The sequence below is a fragment of the Pinus tabuliformis genome, chromosome 2_2, assembly GCF_031772625.1.
Source record: "Pinus tabuliformis cultivar Carrire ecotype Pingquan chromosome 2_2, CPIR1, whole genome shotgun sequence".
In the NCBI taxonomy this organism is placed as follows: domain Eukaryota; kingdom Viridiplantae; phylum Streptophyta; class Pinopsida; order Pinales; family Pinaceae; genus Pinus; species Pinus tabuliformis.
Genome location: NC_142300.1, coordinates 766006672 through 766027747, shown reverse-complemented (window position 1 = coordinate 766027747; position 21076 = coordinate 766006672). Strand labels below are relative to the sequence as shown.

At 37.4% G+C, this 21076-nt stretch overlaps 1 pseudogene across 1 annotated transcript in view; it reads right to left on the bottom strand.

The window, feature by feature from the left end:
* The window catches only part of LOC149194940 (IAA-amino acid hydrolase ILR1-like 5), a 222442-nt pseudogene extending 207914 nt beyond the window's left edge, over positions 1 to 14528 (bottom strand). The window contains exons 1-3 of the transcript XR_016255111.1: positions 12922 to 14528; positions 8834 to 8959; positions 8113 to 8421 (exon numbers count right to left, since the gene is read on the bottom strand). The product of XR_016255111.1 is annotated as an IAA-amino acid hydrolase ILR1-like 5 (transcript). The remainder of the gene's footprint in view (positions 1 to 8112; positions 8422 to 8833; positions 8960 to 12921) is intronic.
* Positions 14529 to 21076: the final 6548 nt, after the last annotated feature.

The window sequence follows — 21076 nt, the reverse complement described above, 5'->3', positions numbered from 1 at the left end:
CCTCTTGGGTTTTGAACTGTTGCCTCTCAATGAATAGCAAAATTCCTTCTTCGCTACTGAGCACTCCGACTACTCATCTGTGCTATGATACCATGTGAAAAATCAGAAACCCAATTCCTATTGCAGCAACTGAAAATAATTCTCCTAACTGTTAAATTAATTTTTAACAATTTATTTATTATATGCTACAGAAAAAACTGAATCAATCACACTACAATCTACACAAATAAAACTGCGAAAGAAATAAACACTGGAAGAAAGAACTAGCACACACATAAAATGACACAGTTATTTAACTTACTTTTTGGACCAATTTCCCTGGAAAAACCCAACTCGAGAAAACCGGTGCAGTAACTGAGAGTTTTATTATTATGTAGCAGTGAAATAATGTGAGTACCACTGGATGTCGAAACTAGCAATCCTACAAAGAAATATTGGCAAGAAAATCTAGTGAGGAGAAATTCCTCACTCCACAGGCAAATCCCGGCACCGACCTCAGCACAAATTGAGTTGTCCAAACTGCCTTCGTGCAGTCACTGCGTCATTCTAGCGCAATTGTTGTTGCTCTCAACTTGGAACAACTTCTCCTCAAGCCGTTTGACCAGTTGTTGACTAGGAAAACGTCTCTCTTGGCCTCTGGAACATCTGCCCAACTTCTAGCACTGAAATTCTACTTCTCCCCAACAAATCGACTTTGCCTCTAGAAGCTACTGCGATGCTCTGCATCAACCTCGCTGTGGCTTCTTTGCCTCTCTGCAAACGCACTCACCGGATCTGGAAATCTTCCTCTGACTTCACTGTCCCTGCCCCTCTCTCACTACTTTGATTTCTCTGGCTCTCTCTCCGACAACTGAATGTTGCTACTCAGGAAATCGATCTTTCAAGAAATTGAATTGCTCAAGTGATTTCTCCAAGCCCCTTCGACTTCTTCTTATAATCCTCTATTGAGACTTCAATGCCCAAGATTAGATCTTAATCGATGGCTACGATTAACTTTAAGTCAATCCGTGTGAGTTTCTAGAACATTCACACCATAACTTAATTAATTCTGATTAATTAGTCATATTCCCTAAGTTTAGACTTAGGAAATATTTAAAAACTGACTAATAATCTAATTAAGTAATTTGTAGGCGGAATTTCCAAAAATGATTTTTGGGTTTTGAAGATCTCATATATTCTAGCCTCTCCACAAAATTTGATGGCTAGAACACATCCGATGCTACAAAAACTAATCGTTGTGTTAGCAGAGAGCATTATATGAAGCAAGCTCCTTGATCCTGATATGTCCATATTTGAGCAGTTATCTGATGAAGTCAGGATGATGTGTTGATCCAAACCTCTACTTAAGACGTGTTTCAAGGTATGACTTTGATTTTGATTTTGATTTTGGTTTTATACTAATGGTCTGCTCTTGACAGGAAATGAGCCTATGATGATGAATCATGGCATGATGAATCGATTTTTGTAGTTGGGAAAAGATAATCTATATTGTGAATCTATTGAATAAGTATTGGAAAGTGGAAATGCAAATTCTCGAACACTCCAAGATGTTGTGAAGAGAAATTGTTGAACTTGACATGGCAACCGATAGTTGATTGAGGCATTAATGTTTCGTTTTGAACATACGTCCGTATATATACATACATATATATATATATATATATATATATATATATATATATATATATGATGTACATAGAACCTAAATGAGTGTGTGATTGAGCTGCTTCACTCACATACAGTGGCCACCGAGCATCCTTCAAGATACTTGCATGAGACGATCAATTTTGATCTGAGATATTCATCCTACAATATGTGGCTACATGAATGTACTAATGATGTTTGGGATTATTGCATTTGGGTGTTGCCTTAGTATGAGATTTGCCATGATATCTTGGATGAGAGGTCCATAGCACGACTGAGGTTGAGTACGATGTTGCTAGCATGGCTAGCTATGAGGTAGGATAAAAAATCTCCTTAGAGAGTCATCTGAGCAAGATCTGGATATGACATGGATACATTATGATGACAAAGAGTGGGATCCGTTTGGCAGAGAATCCCATATATAGCTAGGACTGAGTTACCCTCATATATTGAGACAGTGTTGTTGTACGAGACAAGCCCGGGATTGTGGTTGGCACCTCCTTGAGAAGGAGGATGAATATGGTATCATTTTTGTGATATATATACGAATGTTTATGTTCTAATATGATATTCGATTTGATGTCCTGTAAGAACAGGAGACTGCTGCTATTGCAATATAATGATCAAGCTGATACCAGATATAAGTATGATGAGAGTAGCACTAATTGAGGACATTGAGCCAACTCTTCCTCCCCTATTTGAGCTCCCAGGGTGTGGAATTGAGATCGAGGGCTCTTGGGGTTGAGGGAACTCTGGACAATAGGGTATCACCTCTATCTGTTACCCATAGGGTTGGAGATGTTGCTCCCCTATCTTCATAGGGTCGAAGATGTTGCTCCCCTATCTGATCTATGCACAGTATACCCAAGTTGGCATCATACCCACAAGCAAGGCTTGTTGGGAATACCAATCCCCGTTTTGCCAACGAGTTGAGAGTGTACTTATGGTGTACAACCCAAGTCGATTATAATGCAGGTGTTCTACCACATGAATGCCTAGTCATCGATGGGAAGATCAACAGGCAATAGGATTGGGTTGAGATTTGCTCCTCTATACGGTTCCGAGTTGAGAATGAGCTCACCAATGTGATTCCAGGGTTGAGATGTGCTCGCCTGTGTGTTTGGATATCCTATTGCTCGATATGGGGTTATAGATGTATAGCTCCCCCATGAGATTCTAGGTCGAGATGTGCTCCTTGATGTGGTTCCAGGTTGAGATGTGCTCCCTAATGATATGCTCTCTGATGATGATGCTAATTGACTCCCCACTGATGATATTCTGGATAGTAGCTCGCTGACAGAGATACCAAGTAATAGCCTGATGAATAGAGGGTGGTAGCTTAAGCTCCCCTCTGGTAACAAATTCTTCTTTTAAAGTCAATAATGTTCAGCATATGAACAGGGGCAATCAAGAGATAAGCAGGAATAAGCAAGAGATGAATCGAGATGATCAGCGATGATACGAGATGATGAGATACTTGAGATGGGATATATGATGACAAGATGAGATATTGATCAAAGGTTAGATATTGACAGGTGGAATTCTTCCTAGTTGAGAGGGAGTGTTAAAAATATGCAACTGCGGTCAAATTCCACTTTGGATAGCTCACTTGATGGAGATAATGATTGCATTGAATTCCTCTTTTCGAGAGGACCAAAATTGACCTAAAGATCACTCAAATTGGATAAGGGAAGGTGTATTTATGAATAAAATCTCACATGTGCATATTTGATAAGGTTGGCCCTAAAGCAAAGTGGACCCTCTTGGAAGGCTATAAATACAAGTGACCTCTACCTCATTTGCACACAATCATGAGACACTCTTCTATCTTGGTTTTTGGTTCGCACAGGTCTGAGGCTCGTCCGCAGAGGATCAGGTTCACTATGAGGTGAAATTGCAGGGTCCGAAGCTTGCATTTCAAATCTAGGGTTTTAGGCCACAGTCACAGGCACAACACAAAAAGCATCTCAACCACAGTCGCTCCCACAGAGGCTCATGCATGCGACTGGAGCCTTCCAGTTGCACGGACAACTCACTGTGAATGCGACCGAGAGTTAGGCTTTTCACAGACACAGTCGCTCGCTCGCCACAGATCAGATCCAGCCCTAGTCGCTCGCTCGCCACAGATCAGATCCAACCCTAGTCACTCGCTCACCAAGCTTAAGGGTGCAACTGGGCTACTAAAGTCGCTCGGATGACTCCTCCTCCATGCGACTAGGAACTAAAAGATGAAATCTCAGTTGTCCAAAGATTTCCCTTAGTGACCGTAGGGTTTGGCAGTTGACTGTAGTCAGTGACAGTTCAGTACAGATTTCAAAATCAGTGTTTTGAGTATAAGCTTTGTTGGGTTTGTTTCATGGATGTTATAGTTGTTTTTGTTGGTTAGCTACATAGATGAAGATATGGATCATTGTACTCTCTTTTGCTGAATCATTTGATGACAATCTATAAGAAGAAGAATTTGCAAGGGTTTTCCCCGTAGTGGGTTTTGCCCTGGTCTCCTGCCAGTCCTGGTGTCTCTATGTGTGAATGTTTTTCTTCTATTGTTATTTTATGTTCTACTGCATTGATGATGATGATATTTTTCTTTCTACATAGTTGCATATGATAATGAATAATGATGTAAATTTGAATAATGTTATGATGTTATGGGGTGAACTTAATGTGTTAACGATAAAATGCAATTATCAAAGCAAGAAACAATATAGCCCTAAGAAAAATTAATAAATTTGTATACCGACCGAAGCTACAATAAAATCAACAGTTTGTACATTTTTTTTCTAAATTTGTTCCTCAATCAAATTCCACTTTACTACTAATGCATGCAAATGATGAATGTAGAATTTGGCATGAAAGATTTAGACATTTAAATTTCAAATGTGTGCAACAACTTAGCAAACAATGCATGGTAGAAGGCCTACCTGTCATAGAATTTTCAAATGATGATTGTGAAGGATGTGCTCTTAGAAAGAATCCACAAGAAAAGTTTGGGAAGGAGCATGCATGGAGAGCCTCCTCTCCCTTGCAGCTTGTTCCTAGTGATCTTATGGGGCCATTTCTAGATCTTTCCATGAGCAAATATGTACTAAGATTCATAGATGATTACACAAGATACATATGGGTGTATTTTCTCAAACTCAAATTTGAAGTGTTTGAACATCTAAAGATTTTCAAAGCACATGAAGAGAAGTAATCTGGAAAGATGATCAAGATCCTTCGCATAGAGAATGGGGGGGAGTATGTCAACAAGGATGTCCAACATCTTTGTGATGAAGCAGGATTACAGTTGAAGAACAAAATTCCTTGCACTCTGCAGCAAAACGAGTTAGCTAAGAAAAAGAACAAACCCTTGAAAGGGATGGTTGATTGCATGTTGCATGTAAGGTCCCTTCCTTCCAAATTGTGAGTTGAATCCATCAATTGTGCTTCGTACATAGAAAACATATCTCCTCACAAATCTATTACAAGAAAAACACCTTTTGAAGCATGCAATGCACTGATATGCAACCGAAAGTCACACATTTCCGCATTTTGGTATCTCACACATGGGCCCACATTCTTGCAAAAAAGAGGAAGGTTTTGGAGCCTCAAAGCAAAGTGTGCATCTTTGTTGGAAATTTAGATGGTGTAAAGGGATACAGACTACTAGATCTTCCAACAAAAAAGCTTTTCATTGAGAGGAGTGTCTACTTTGAATAAAATCCCTTGCATGCATCTAAGGAACAACATGCAAAAACTTTTGTGCTTCTTCCTATAACAAATCTAAGAGTTGAAGTGTCCTTTCATTCAAATCAAATTTCAAATCTAGGTTTTGAAGTTGATTCAGAAGATCATGAGCTTGCATGCGAAGATTCAAATCCCCGACCACTTTCGGCACAGAAGTGGCACCTCATGAGTGATCCTACCACAATATCTCAATTTGAAGAAGCACCTCATGAACTCACAGCTACAGAACTAGTTATGTCCATGCATTACTACATGGTTCTAGCATTTGACCCTCAGACTTATACAGAAGATGCAGGGAATCCTTCATAGGAAGCATACTACGAACGAGAAGTACAACTCCCTCATTAAGAACCAAACTTGGGACTTGATTCTGCTTCCTTTAGATCGTAAGCTTGTTAGATGCAAGTGGGTCTACAAGACAAAGGCAGTAGAAAATGGACTTGTGAGCAAATACAAAGCATGGTTGATGGCTAAAGGCTTTCAATAGGTTTATGGCATCGATTATGATGAAACTTTTGCTCCAATGGCCAAAATGGACTCTATCCAGCTAACACTTGCCATTGCAGCAACAAAAAGGTGGGAGGTTCACCACATGGATTGGAAGAATGCATTTCTTCATGGTGATTTCAAAGAGGAAATTTACATGGAGTGGCCGCAATGGTACATAAAGAATTCATCTTTAGTTCTGACTCAAGAAGTCTCTCAATGGCTTCAGGTAGGCACCTAGAGAATGGTATGCTAAAATGGATTCCTATTTATTGTCTCAACATTTCATTCAATGTAAATCTAATCCAAATGTTTATATCTTGAGAACATTTGACTTTGTGTTGATCATAATGCTCTATGTAGATGACCTACTAATCATAGATTGTTCAGTCTTAACCATTGTTGCAATCAAAACCACTTTACGTTTGTCACAACATATATGGGTTTGTTACACTTCTTCCTTGAACTGGAAATCAACTAGAATGATTCAAGGATCAAAATTGCTCAGACCAAGTATGCTAGAGATCTCTTAGTTCGCTTTCACATGACCGACTGTAAGCCAACAACTACACCTTTCTTATTGGGAATACACCTTGAGGAAGGCAAGGATACACCATTGGTTGATTGCACCATGTACAGACAACTTGTCAGGAGTCTCCTCTATATCACTCTCATCCAAATCTCTCATATGCAATAAGTGAACTTTTCAAATACATGCAAGAGCTGTAGGAGCTACATTGGAAAGTTTCCAAGCGCATACACAAACATGTCCAAGGAACCACCAGCTATGGGATTCATTGTCCAGCAGGATGCACTTTGGATCTCATTGGCCACACTGATTTAGATTATGTTGGCGCTAACATTGATCGCAAGTTCACTTCAAGATATGTTCTCAGTTTGGGATTCGACCCCATTTTTGGTCAAGCAAAAAGCAATTCGTGATTGCTTCATCATCAACAAAGACCAAATACACAAGTGCAACCAACATTTCCATTCAAGCCATTTGGTTGCAAAACTTCTTCATTGAACTTAGTATCATATTTCATAGCTCGACTGTCATCTAGTGCAACAATCAAAGCACACTAAAGTTTTGCAAAGATCCAGTGGAATGACAACGAACAAAACACATCGAAATCCACATGCACTACATCAAGGATTGACACATGATGAGGTCATTGACTTGCAGTACTACCCACAACTGAATAGACATTGACATCAACACAAAGACTTTCACCAAGCAAAAGTTTCACTTTCTACAAGACCGCCTTCGGGTGAAGGACACAACTGCTTGGCAGTTGTATTTCTTTTTCACCATTGTATTTTGATGGGGGTTTTGTTTACATGTGGTTTTCCTTCTTTCCTTAGTTGTTCTATGTTACTTAAACGCATTATAAAATGGGTACCTTACATGGCTTCTTGCCAAGACCCATTCATTGTGTTCTCCCTAGTAGTGCTTCAGAGGTGGTATTAGAGATATTAAATACATTTAGTTTCATTTCGGTTATACTACTTCCATTAGACTAGGGGAGTGGAGTCAGCAATGGCAACCTCATTATTATCACCAAAATAGCACTCAACAAGTGCATGCATGAGTTCTACTCTCTACTTGCATGAGACAGTTAAATAGGGACTGCATGACCAATTAATTAGAACTAGGTGTCAGTTTTTCTTCAGTGCATATCCACATCTCTCTAGATTCACTACTATTGCACATTAGTTCAACTATGCAGAGTATATCATATGTAATTTGTACTCTCTTATTTATTTTGTGTGTGAATAGAAATCATTCATTTTATTTTTCTCAAATTGTTTTCCTCTTTCCTACTTGCAAGTTTTGTTCGTTGTTTTTTAGCTAGATCCATTCTCTGCTGGTTTAGCGACAATTTCACAAGGTTTAGTAAAATCCCATTATAGGAAAGAAGCAATTACATTTGGTAAGTACCTACCGCCTCTTTTACAGTAATTAGTTATTACCAGTTTTATTTACCTAAAATTTGATAGATTCATAATATTGATACCCTCTTAACTTTTAAAGGGAAGGATCAATGAAACCTAAAGCTAGAAAACTGATATAGATTATCCACAAACTCACAGATATACGGTTGTAATTTTTGAAATTTTGGGATGAAAAGCTATCTAAAGAAACTTAAATATTTAAATACATGATGGGAATTTAAACAATGGTACTGTAAACTACTCTTATAAATAAAAGAAACTCGTTATCCAAGAACAAGACAACAGGAAAGTTATACATACATGACTGTCAAGAGGATCACTTTCAGAGCTATCTGCTGCAAGCTCAAAATCGCAAAGGATGTAGATACAATTGGATCTGCAGTGATATGTGGCATAGCTGCATGTATACCTTTTCCTTCTCTAACAGCTTCAAAAATGCATGACCCTGCCAAAATTGGCCCTGGGGCTGATTGCATAGTCCCAGTTGAGAGATAAGGTGCAACATGAATTGCAAATATGGCTTCTGCATCTCCAAGTGCACCTTCACAAATCATATAAGCAGCACCTGCACCTCCTTCTTCGGCTGGTTGAAAATAAGTCTTACAGTGCCTTTTACGAGTTCATAATAGAGCGAAAAACGATTTACATAAACCAAATGGGCAGTTGTATTAAGCAAGAAACCATATCAAATAGCTTATACGACAACCAAACACATTTCCATTGTAGCTAAGAATGTAAACATCAGATTAAGTAGGTTTAATATATGAACTAAAGTAGACATATGGCCATAATGAAAAGCATATAATCTGGGTAAAAATTATATTAATGAAAAGCATATAATCTGGGTAAATTTTATATTTAAATTAAAAAACAAATTCGAATCCATCTAAAAGAAATGTCAATATAATTTGTTTTGAATCCAAATGAAATTGAAAATATAATTTTGTTAGCATAACGAGCACCTTTCAGTTTAAAGTTTTGAACTCTTTATTACTTGCATCCATACAAGCCTGCAAAGCACCTGGAGTTTATCTTTGTGTTTATAAAGCAATTTGGCAGCTCCAAGAAGCATAGCAACATGTGCATCATGCCCACAAGCATGCATTTTGCCGATGTTCATACTCTTGTGCTCCCAATCTACGAGCTCCTTCACATTACAAGTCAAATCACTGAATTAGTAAAGGTCAAATACCCCAGCAGGGACAAACAAACAGTAATAAAAGCGTAAATAAGACGATGCTAAAAAGAGGAATGGCGAACCTAAACATAATTTGAATAAGGCAATGGTTCCTAGCTTGGTTCCTATTTGAATAACATAACATACATATTGCTTGGTTCCTAGCTTGATAAAGGTTTCTAACTTTCTATGTATAACATACATACCCATAATCTATGCGATGTTGGGTGTTGATGCAAACCCCTAATCTACAGCAGGCCCTAAAGGGTGGCCAGGATTTATGGATACTCTAATTACTAGACGTCCCTATCACCAGGGACTATATCTTCAATATGGAATAAGGCATTATTGAAAGTCTATGATTCAGGCATATCTCTTTTGAAGTCATTTTGCTCAAATAAGATTGGTTAAGACCCTCTTTCATAAATCGTAAGTGGCATTAGCAATAAAGAGGTGATAAGCTCGATAAAGGTTTCTATGCATAACTTGAAGATTATATCTGTCAATATGGAATAAGGCATTATTGAAAGTCTATGATTCAGGCATATCTCTTTTGAAGTCATTTTGCTCAAATGAGATTGGTTAAGCCCCTCTTTCATAAACCTTAAGTGGCATTAGCAATAAAGAGGTGATAAGATTGAAGAGCTTTCAACTTGACATTTTGCTTGGTTCCTAGATTGATAAAGGTTTCTATGCTTAACATACATACCCCTAATCTACGCGATGTTGGGTGTTGATGCAAACCCCTAATCTACAGCAGGCCCTAAAGGGTGGCCAGGATTTATGGATACTCTAATTACTAGACGTCCCTATCACCAGGGCTCAAAGCTTCAAACTCTGGTCTGTTTGCTTGTTACCAGTTATCCAGGCGCTATACCTTAGTCTCCTACAAATTATGAGGCTGTGAGCTCAAAGCTTCAAACCTTTGTCTTTTTGCTGGTTACCAGATGCAGGAGCTATAACTTTGTTAAAGAGTGTAACTAGGGCTAAATCCTTTTCTTAGAAGCCTGCTATCAATAAAATATATATAAAAATAACTACAAATAATAACAATCATAACTAATGAATAATTAACTAAACAATTATAACTAATGAATAATTAACTAATAATTAGTGTTGAAGAGTCATGCTTCCAAAAACATGATAAGGCATTGAAGTAATTGTTGCAAGCATAGAACATACTATAAAAATTTAATATGGAATCAGAGTTTTGGTGGAGGAAGGCCTTAACAGACTCCGTTGAATTTGAATTTTTGGGATTGTTACAATCTTTATGTACCCATGAATTATGGTGGGCAGTAATTTTTGGTAAATATGTTTAATTACAGAAATATAAAGAATGCAAAGAATTTCATGAATTATGGTGGGCAGTAACTACTGGTAAATATGTCAAATTACCAAAATATAAAGTATGTATCTGCTAATAATAATTTTTGTTTGAATGCTCTTGAAGACTATATCTGTCAATATGGAATAAGGCATTATTGAAAGTCTATGATTCAGGCATATCTCTTTTGAAGTCATTTTGCTCAAATAAGATTGGTTAAGACCCTCTTTCATAAACCTTAAGTGGCATTAGCAATAAAGAGGTGACAAGATTGAAGAGCTTTCAACTTGACATATTGCTTGGTTCCTAGCTTGATAAAGGTTTCTATGCATAACATACAATAACTGAGTGGTTCACCTTTCCCTGTGGGGTTTGCTATATGAGAACAAGGTGAGTGGTTCACCTTTCCCTGTGGGGTTTGCTATATAAGAACAAGGTGAGTGGTTCGCCTTCCCCTTTGGATACCCCAGCATACATCCTACCCTTGCAGTCTAGGACTCTTGGGAAGTACCTCTCATCTGGCCAATGAGTTGGGAAAAGTGGTTAGAGTTAATTAGTACTATCGACAAACGCATCAAGTACTACTGTATTCCCTATGACTAGGATGCATGATGTTCAACAGCTTGATTGCTAAAGGATCAAGCATGATAGGGGTTTTATCCCTGGACATGAGGACTTACCTCTGTCATTTTGGCGAGGATGGCAAGGTCTTGGGACCCACCCTCTTTCAATCCTTTCTTAGTGGACTATGATTTCAATCTTCGGCAAAGACGAGACAAGTTGCAAAGATGGCACATGATGGACACGATAGCATGGCAGTGGATGGATGTTAACAGGTGGAATTCTTCCCTAATTGAGAAAGAATATTAAAGAGTGCAACTAGATGCTAATTATCCTTCCTAGAAACCTATTATGAATAAAATATATATAAATTAATATAAATAACAATAAATAATAACAATCATAAATAATGAATAATTAAATAATAATTAATGTTGAAGAATCTCTCTAAAGACATGACTATTTGTAAATAAATGCTTACCTAAATATATAATTGGGACTTCGGTTATAATCAAATTATCTCATATCTTTATGTATATATTAATAATGTTCGTTCTATCTACAATTACTATCAATAATGATAAGACATTAAAATAATGGTTACAAACATAAAACATACGATAAAAATTTAACAAACTTACTTCGACACCTTTTATGGGGTCGTGGTCAGTTCTGATTTTCTGCTAACCCTGCATAGAAATGAAGGAACTTTCTGATTTTCTGCCCACGTTTTTATTTTATTTTTTTGGTTTTGTTTGTTGTCTATGTTATAAAAATATGGTGAATCAGTATAATTTGGGTGAGGCTTAAGATTGGACGAGGTAAATCTAAGAGCTGCCGCTCTAACATCATGGGTAAACCCTGAATTTATGACATGTTAATATAAAAAAGATTTGATAATGTTTTTATTATGATAAGAAAGATTTGATAATGTTTTTAAATTTACAACCACAAAAAATTATGATGTAGAAAGTTATTTTTTTTAAATTAATTTTATTTGAAATGTAGTTAAAATTTACTGGAATGATAGATTTTGAAATGTTTAATGTATAGAATTTAAGTATTATAAAAAATTAAAATCAAGATTTTACAGAAAATTAATAAAAAATAAAAAATAATAATAATAATAATAATATTATTATTATTATTATTATTATTAGATGGAAAAAAACACTAAACTTACAACATTTAAACTTCACCTAGGTAACTTAATTTTTTAATCACTTGTATTTCAATTTTCTTTAAATTTAATTATTTTTAACAAATTCATAGTTTCTTCTTTAGGGTCTGTCATTTTTGTTTTTTATTTTTTTTAATAGAAAGTATCAATTTACTCTAAACAATCCTAAATTAAATAATTACTTATATTTCATTTTTTCCCTTTTAATCTCTATATTTAATAAATCTTAAATTAGATAAAACTACATTTATTGTATCACTATGTTATCTTAAATTACATTTTTTTTGTTTGATAGTAGTTCTGAGATGATTATACAATTAACCTGTGGCTTGAATGGTCATTACCTAGAAGCATCTAAGTTGCCAAATCTAAGTCCACTACCTAGAAGCATCTAAGTAGCCAAAATTACATAGGCATGGCACCGAGCCTGAGCCACATCAATACCTAGCATAGTTAGATCTAAGTAGCCAAAATTACATAGGCATGGCACTGAGCCTGAGCCACATCAACACCTAGCATAGTTAGATTTTTGCCCACTGAATTTTTAACCAACAACCTTTACACTACTAAATATCATAACAAAAACACCCTCTTGCCATTTATTCTACACCCTATAAATTAACTTAAATAGCAATCAACCCCATTAAAAAAAAGTTGCAAAACAGGCATTATCTTAGAATATATATTTCAATCAATGCAGCACTGTTGAGTACTTATTGATTGCAAAACATTCTCTCACCATGATGATTTGACATGTAAATAGGGATTCGTTGCAACACCATATTCTAGGATATTGTAAAATCAATGTATCGCTGTATGGGGTTTATGGATTGCCCAACACATGAATGTAAAGTGGAGTTTTACCGAAACTTGCCAATACGAAGGGCAAAAGTAGATACGATCCCTCAAAGCTATGTTCATCTTTACAGTGTCTCATCCCTGATTTCCCCAAATATCATCTGTACTCTGAGGGTTTCTTCCTTCCGCACATTCATGATAACTTGAACCTTTGCTGCAGCCATGACTTGCTTATCCTGGACATACAACGTGGAAATGCGTTATGCTCATCGTTACTGTGCCTCATCCATGATTTTTCCCAAATATCATGTGTCATCTCAGGGTTTCTTTCTTTCACGCGTTCATCACTACTTGAACCTTTGCAGCAGCCATGACTTGCTTCCGGACACGTGTAGTGGAAATACATTATGCTCATATTTACTGTGCCTCATCCATGATTTTCCCCAAATATCATCTGTCATATGAGGGTTTCTTCCTTCCGCGCGTTCATCGCTACTTGAACCTTTGCGGCAACCATGACTTGCTTCCGGACTTACAACATGGTAATGTGGTATGCTCATCTTTACAGTGTCTCATCCATGATTTTTCCTAAATATCATCTGTCATCTGAGGGTTTCTTCCTTCCGCACATTCAGCATTACTTGAACCTTTGCGGCAGCCATGACTTACTTCCGGACATACAGCGTTGAAATGTGTTATGCTTATCTTTACTGTGCCTCATCCATGATTTTCCCCAACTATCGTCTGTCATCCGAGGGTTTCTTCCTTTCGCGCGTTCATCACTACTTGAACCTTTGCGTCAGCCATGACTTGCTTCCGGACATACAACATTAGAATGCGGTATGCTCATCTTTACTCTGCCTCATCCATGATTTGCCCCAAATATCATCTGTCGTCTGAGGGTTTGTTCCTTTCGTGCGTTCATCACTACTTGAACATTTGCGGCAGCCATGACTTTGCTTCCGGTCATACAACATGGGAATGCGTTATGCTTATCTTTACTGTGCCACATCCATGATTTTCCACAAATATCATCCGTCATGTGAGGGTTTCTTCCTTCCGCCTCTTCATCACTACTTGAAACTTTCCTGTAGCCATGACTTACAACGTTGAAATGTGTTATGCTCATCTTTACTGTGCCTCATCCATGATTTTCCCCAAATATCGTCTGTCATCCGAGGGTTTCTTCCTTTCGCGCGTTCATCACTACTTGAACCTTTGCGGCGGCCATTACTTGCTTCCGGACATACAACATTGAAATGCGGTATGCTCATCTTTACTGTGCCTCATCCATGATTTGCCCCAAATATCATCAGTCGTCTGAGGGTTTGTTCCTTTCGTGCGTTCATCACTACTTGAACATTTGCAGCAGCCATGACTTTGCTTCCGGTCATACAACATGGGAATGCGGTATGCTCATCTTTACTGTGCCTCATCCATGATTTTCCCCAAATATCATCCGTCATGTGAGGGTTTCTTCCTTCCGCCTCTTCATCACTACTTGAAACTTTCCGGTAGCCATGACTTGCTTCCGGAGATACAAAATGCGAATGCCATCGTTAGCGCAAATGGCCAAGAAGAGCTTTGGATCACTGGATCTTCTTTGGATCACTGGAGGAGGGGACTGTACCAGGCCGACTGAAGTTATGGAATTGGATATGCTTTTGGCACAGTTGGAAACAACATTTCCAGGTGAATAAAATGTTGAATTGGGACAGTGTAGGACAATGTGGGCCAAAGAGAGTGAAAATAAAAAACAAAAATAGAAATTATGACGCAAATGTGTATAAGCTTTCTATGCAACGGAGCACAAGAGATGTGTGTCATTTTATCGGTGAAGTTATAATACGCTAAATTTTAAAAAATTATAAATACGTAACTCAAAAATATAAATTTTAATAAAAAATCATAATATACTTTATATAATGAATTAATGGAAAAAAATATATATATTTTTATATTTTGTTTTTAAATATTATATATATATATATTATCTTTGGTAGATTTGTTTTTTTTTGTAAACTGAGGCAGTATTCTATTACTAAAAAAGAGATAATACAAACATAGGCAGGTCTCAACCCGCCCTTAAGGGAAACCGGGTGACCATCCAAAGTTTTTAACAGCCATCCAAAAAAAGTATATGACCAGTGTATCTAACCATGCAAAAAACCCATCTATTCTGGCTACAATCACACTGTTTGTTCTGATTTGTTAAAATGGCAATTATATTTATTTTACCATATAAATATTAATTTGAAATTTCCCATGGGGCTTTGGATTGACGGTGAATGGGTGCGCTGTTAAGGCACTCCAATAGGTCATCGTTTCAAACCCCCGTGCGTATTTAGGTTAGTCTTAACTAAAAAATATATATATATTAATTTGAAATTATATTTATTTTATAATATAAATATTTTTTTTTGGTAATTTGGGTGTGGGTGAGTTTACATTACTATTATGTCTAAAATGAGAGGCTAGAGGGATCCAATTTCTTCAGGTGCAAATTTTGTTATGAGGCTAGAGGGATCCAATTTCTTCAGGTGCAAATTTTGTTATGAATCAACATTATTTAAATGTTTTGTATAGTTTTTTTTAATTTTTTTAATTTTTATTATGTCAACTTTGATGACGGACACATCATATTGGGTTGTAAAATAAGCCTCAATAAAATCAAATTTTATTAAATTAATAAAAAATATTAAATTAAAAACAATAATTAAATATGAAAAAATAAAATTTTATAATAAAAACACAAAAACTTTTAACTTCTTACTAATCCAATTCACACAAAAAAATATAACATTCTTCCCAATATAATTCACACTAACTACACCCAATTTTAAAAAATCAATATTTTGATTAGATAAAAAGAAATTAACTTTTACTTAAAACTTTAGTTTATTATTTTATAAAAATAATTAGTATGACTTGGTTTGAGTAGTGATTTAAGAATATTAAAGTTATCAAAATTACTTAAGATAATAACAACTCTACCACAATTTAACAAAACTAATTTTTTTACCTACAAAATTTGACTTATTTTTTAGGTACAAAATTTCAAATTAATGATATTTACACGGTTGACAGGAACGTTGGCAGACTACAAAGTACCTAGTTCCCCCGCAGCATCCATTTTCGAATTTTTTGTTTTAGCGCTGAAACTCGAACTTTGTGGCAATCGAAAGATTAAGGTTTTTATATCGAAGTTGTCTATAATGGGGTTTTTTGGAGATTCCGGTGACGAAATCCGGCAGAAGAAATTGAGGTTAAATCTTGATTTGTTGCAGTTAAAATGGTTTTTTAACTGCATATTTGGATTCAGCACCTTGGAAAACCCTGGGACGCTTTCATTGTGCAGAAACTAGCTATCAAACTTGCGATTCCAATAAATTCCTGCCGGATTTCTACCGGAAAAACTCGTGGGAAAGGCTTTCAAAAAGTCGCGTTATAGACAACTGCTTTTATATCCTTGCGATTAAAAAAACAAAATTGATTAAATGTGAAGTTCCTTGAATTCCTAGTTAAATTCATTTGATAAATTTAACAAGTTTAAAAAAAAAAAATTTGCATAAATCACATTCAAATGCATTTAAACATGAACTAGCCAATTAAAATATAAATAATTTTATCAAAATTTTCTAAAATCTTTTTTGCTAAATGAATTTATTTTTTTTGAATTTAACAAATTTCAAACCACAGAAACAAGTTCAACAAATTTCAAATTAAACATGAACGAGTCAAATAAATACAAACAAATTTAAAATCTTATTTCTATGTGATTTTTTTTTATGAATTTAGCAAATTTTAAACCTCACAAAAACAAGCCAAATACAAACACAAATATTTTTTTGTTTCAAGTTCGTTAGGAAGTCAATAAAAAAATTCAAAGAGATTCATAATTAAAACAGATATAATAAGATCTTAAAAGTTAAAACCTATGTGCTTTAAAGAAAATTTTCATATTGCTTTTATTAATAAAATTTTGTTTTGAATGTTAAATTTGACGATCAAAGAGACCAATAAGAATCAAGTCAGCTTTCATAGGATAAGATATTGAGAATAGCGTTATTAATTTACATAAAAGATATTTTTTTTTAAATGATATTTTTCACTCAATAGTGTTTACATAAAAGACAACGTTTTTCCTAATAATATTTTTCATTTTTATTATAATTTTGAAATGTTAATTTTTTATTTATATTATATACACTTAACTTATACATATTTATATATTTATAAATAATTATAATAGAAACACTAATATTTTAAAAATATCAAAATTAAATATATAAGAAGCATATGTAAATTAAAAATATATTTTAATATTTATTATTTATTATTTTTAAATATGTATGTGTTAAATTTATATTTATATCTTTACACAAAAATATTAATAAAATATATAAAAATAAATAAATATATATATATATATTTTGTGTAAATCAGCAGATGTATATTATATCACAAAGTTACATAAGATACAAAAAGTTTGTATGAACAGACAGAGAAAAGCACTTCCAGCGTGTTCGACTAAAATGACTAGCAGAACCTGATCCTGCAACTTCAGAACAGAGGCTAACCACGCAGGGCTGCCTGACATAGGACACAAAACGAGAGAGGGTCTGGGGGACCTCATAACCAAGACAGAAAGAGACATTAGAGAAAACATAGAACCTTGGAGCCATTACAGCTCCAATACCACATAATCCTTGCTGGTGTCACTTGGGTCGGCCGTTGCAGTAACTATGTCAGGCTTCGGAATCCTTTGAGGAATGGGGCGCTTCACCGTGCTGGTGTCGGTTTCCTCCACCGAGATGTCAACTTCAATATTTGTCCCCTGTCAGATGGAGAGCTTGAAGAGTTTGATGAAAGCTCCCAGATTACACGACAACATTTTGAGTTCCTGAGTCAAAGCACTAATGCTGAACTCCATGGCGTCTAACCTTGCTGAGTTTCCAGCTGAAGCGAGCGATGTGGCCTGGTGCACATCCTTTATTGCTTCTGCCTGCATGCTGAGCGCTTTGGCAAGCATGGTTTTCATACGCCATATTTCGCTTTGAGTTCTTACGAATTGCGTGGCTTTGGTTGATACGGTGCCTGAGTCTAAGATCCAGTCTATTTCCTTCTCCATTGCTTGTATGTCCAACTTTTCTTCTTCCTCGATGACCACAGCTTCAAGCTCTGCAATTTTCCGTTTCTCTTTCTCAGAGACCGAGGTCTCATAAACCTCAAGGGATTTTTTCAGGTCCTAGTTAGCAGACTCATTGCGACTGCCCTCATTTTCCATTGTGTTGTTGCAGGTGATGGCGTGGGTTGAAGAGACAGCGGGCTTTCTGACAGAGCTTAGATTGCCAAGAATCGAGCGAGGAGAATGCGATGTCTTGGTTTCCTAGTGGATTACCTTAGTTATAGCTGAAGGTCGAATGTTTTGGATTGAGATCTCCCGCTCTGCCTTCTGAGATCCGTTGTTCCTGACATAATAACTCTCGTTTGGATTTCCTAACTCCTTCTCATGATTTCGATCCAGAGCCATTACTCTACCACACTTGTGGCTACTGGTTGAATGCCATGTGTCCTCATCTGCTTCTCGCTCACTGTGCCGATCACTCTTTTTGTAGATTGTACTCCCCGTCCGATATCCTTCATCCTTTTGGATAATCTTCCACCCTGCCCCAGGTACCCCATAGGACTGTCGCCAATGGTACCTCCGTTTGGCATTAAGTGTAAGGTTAGTCCACATAAGTTACTGATGAGCCATATCCTGCAACCCGTCCTCCGCTCTCGATCCTCCTGTAAGGTCTTGCCTCGAGATGAGAGTGCACTGATTCCTAAGAGAATCTCTTGTGACGTCTTGCCAACCAGTGTCAATGATCTCCATCGGATGATCGACCGCGTGGTTGGCAAGGCAGTCCGCTAAGACATTCGCCTTCCGCCTAACTGCCTGTAGAACAATGCTGTTGAGGGAGGAGAGATGTTTCGCAATTAGCGCAGTAACCATGGCTAATCTCCAGTGCTTTGTAACTTTCTCCGGCCACGTGCCATTCTGCATTCTCCTGACCGCAGTGATGGCCAAGAGGGAATCTCCTTCCACAATTACAAAGCCTTTACCCAGACGGATGAGGATGTGCAACCCCTGTTCTAGGACTACGAATTCTGCTTCATTGTTGGTGGCCTCCCCAAGCGCTTTGCAGAAAAAGTGAAGGATTTTTCCTTTGTCATTACGGATGATGCCTCCAAGCCCTGCAGGACCAGAGTTACCCCTGGAGGCCCCGTCAAAATTCAATTTGCAAAACCCCGGGATGGGAGGCAGCTAGGCCGAAGGAGAGGGAGCTGGTCGAGGGTGGTTTGCTTGAGCCCAGTTACCCTACAGACCATTCATGCCAAACAACAACAGGATGCGTGAATCATTAGGAGTGAGCGAATTGGCCTGCTCAGCTTTGCAGTTGGTAAGGACAGTCTCTTTTAAACTTTGCATGATGACTGTTTTGATGGTTTCAAGCTGCCTGGCTTCTTTTTGAAAAATTCGTCTGTTCCTCTCTTTCCAAGTAATCCAGACTATAAAACCGGGGCAGAGTCTCCAAAGGGTGTTAACCGTATTACAACTGGAATACTTTGTGCGCCAATTCGCAATGGAGTCTTGAATAGAATCTCTGTGTCTGTCTGTTTGTTTGAATATTTCCTTCATCCATTCCCAAAGATTATTTGTCCAGTCACAATCGTTAAGGAGATGGTTCATTGTTTCCTCATCCTTTTCACAAAGGGGGCATCTGGATGGTCCAATAAAGCCCCTTTTCACTAAATTCTCCCAGGTGAGGATTTTGCGATGCATGAGAAGCCATAGAAAAGACTTTATTTTTGGCCAGAGTGTGTTGTCCTAGACATTAGAGTGCCAAGCTACTTTGTCTTCGAGTTCCCTGTGCTCGAGATACATTCTGGCCTCCTTGAGGTTGAAGGTACCCCCGTCGAGTTTACCCCACCTGAGTTGGTCCTCCTCCTGAGTGGACCGGATCATTCTCTTGTCCAGAGCAGAGTTTAGGGTGCTGAGGAGGTCTATCATGTCATCCTCCGGGGGTGGAGTCTCTAAGTTCCAATTCCTCCAGTGCTGGTTCTCGTTGCTGCCAAACCAATACTGATGGACTTTTATCTTGCCTATTGCCTGAAACCATCTCTGTAGGGTAAGATAATTGGGGTTTTCTAGTTTAGGTAGCTGTTGCCATGCATCCTCCTAGAATAAAGCATTGTTGCCATTACGAATTTCCCAAAAGCAGTGGTCCTAAATGAGGTTTTTGTTAGCTCTGGCCAAATTCCAAATAGGGGATCCTTCAGGGGCATCTGTCATTCTGATCAGATCCTCAGTCCTCCAATTCTCGGCATATTTGGCCTTCCACAGTTTTGCCCAAGGTGTATGGGGTTCCTTGATCCAGCGCCACCAAAGCTTGGCTCCACAAGCTTTGTTGACAGTGTCCGGGTCTTGCAGCCCTAAACCCCCCAGGTTTTTGGGTTTGCATAACTTGGCCCAGGCTACAAGAGCCCATTTGTGTTTATCCGCTTTGCCCAACCAAAGGAAGGCCCTTTGAATATTCCTGATTTTCTGGAGCACCATTTTTGGAGCTGGGAGAATAGAAAGCATATAGTGAGGAATGGCTTGAAGAACTGCCTTAGTCATTACAAGTCTTCCTACAAAGTTCAAGACTCTGTTGGTCCAATAATTGCCCATGTCCTCTAGCTTGGAGAGCAAATGCTCCCAGTGGAGTTTCTGCCAAGGCTTGCCAGTGAGAGGAATGCCAAGATATTTAGATGGAAGGTTGCGTCTTTTGAACCCAAGGATATTAGTGAGGTGCCTCTAGACCACCAAGTGCGTATGGAAAAAAGAAAAAAATAGGATTTATCCAAGTTAAGATCCATACCAGATGCTTGGCTGAACAAGTTCAAAATGGCTTTGAAACCTTGGGCTTCCTTAACTGTAGGGGTACCATGCAGCATGGTGTCATCCACGAATTGCTGATGAGTGGTTGCAGGAGAGTGATTCAAGGGTTGGAGACCTTTGATGACATTCCTATCCTTAGTCGTTTTAATGATGTGACTCAAGCCTTCCATTAAGATAACAAAAAGGAAAGGGGAGATAGGATCACCTTGACGAATGCCTCTAGATGGGAAGAAGGGGTCCGAAGGGGCGTCGTTGACCAAGATAGAGAAGCTGGGAGATTTGACCATGCCCAAA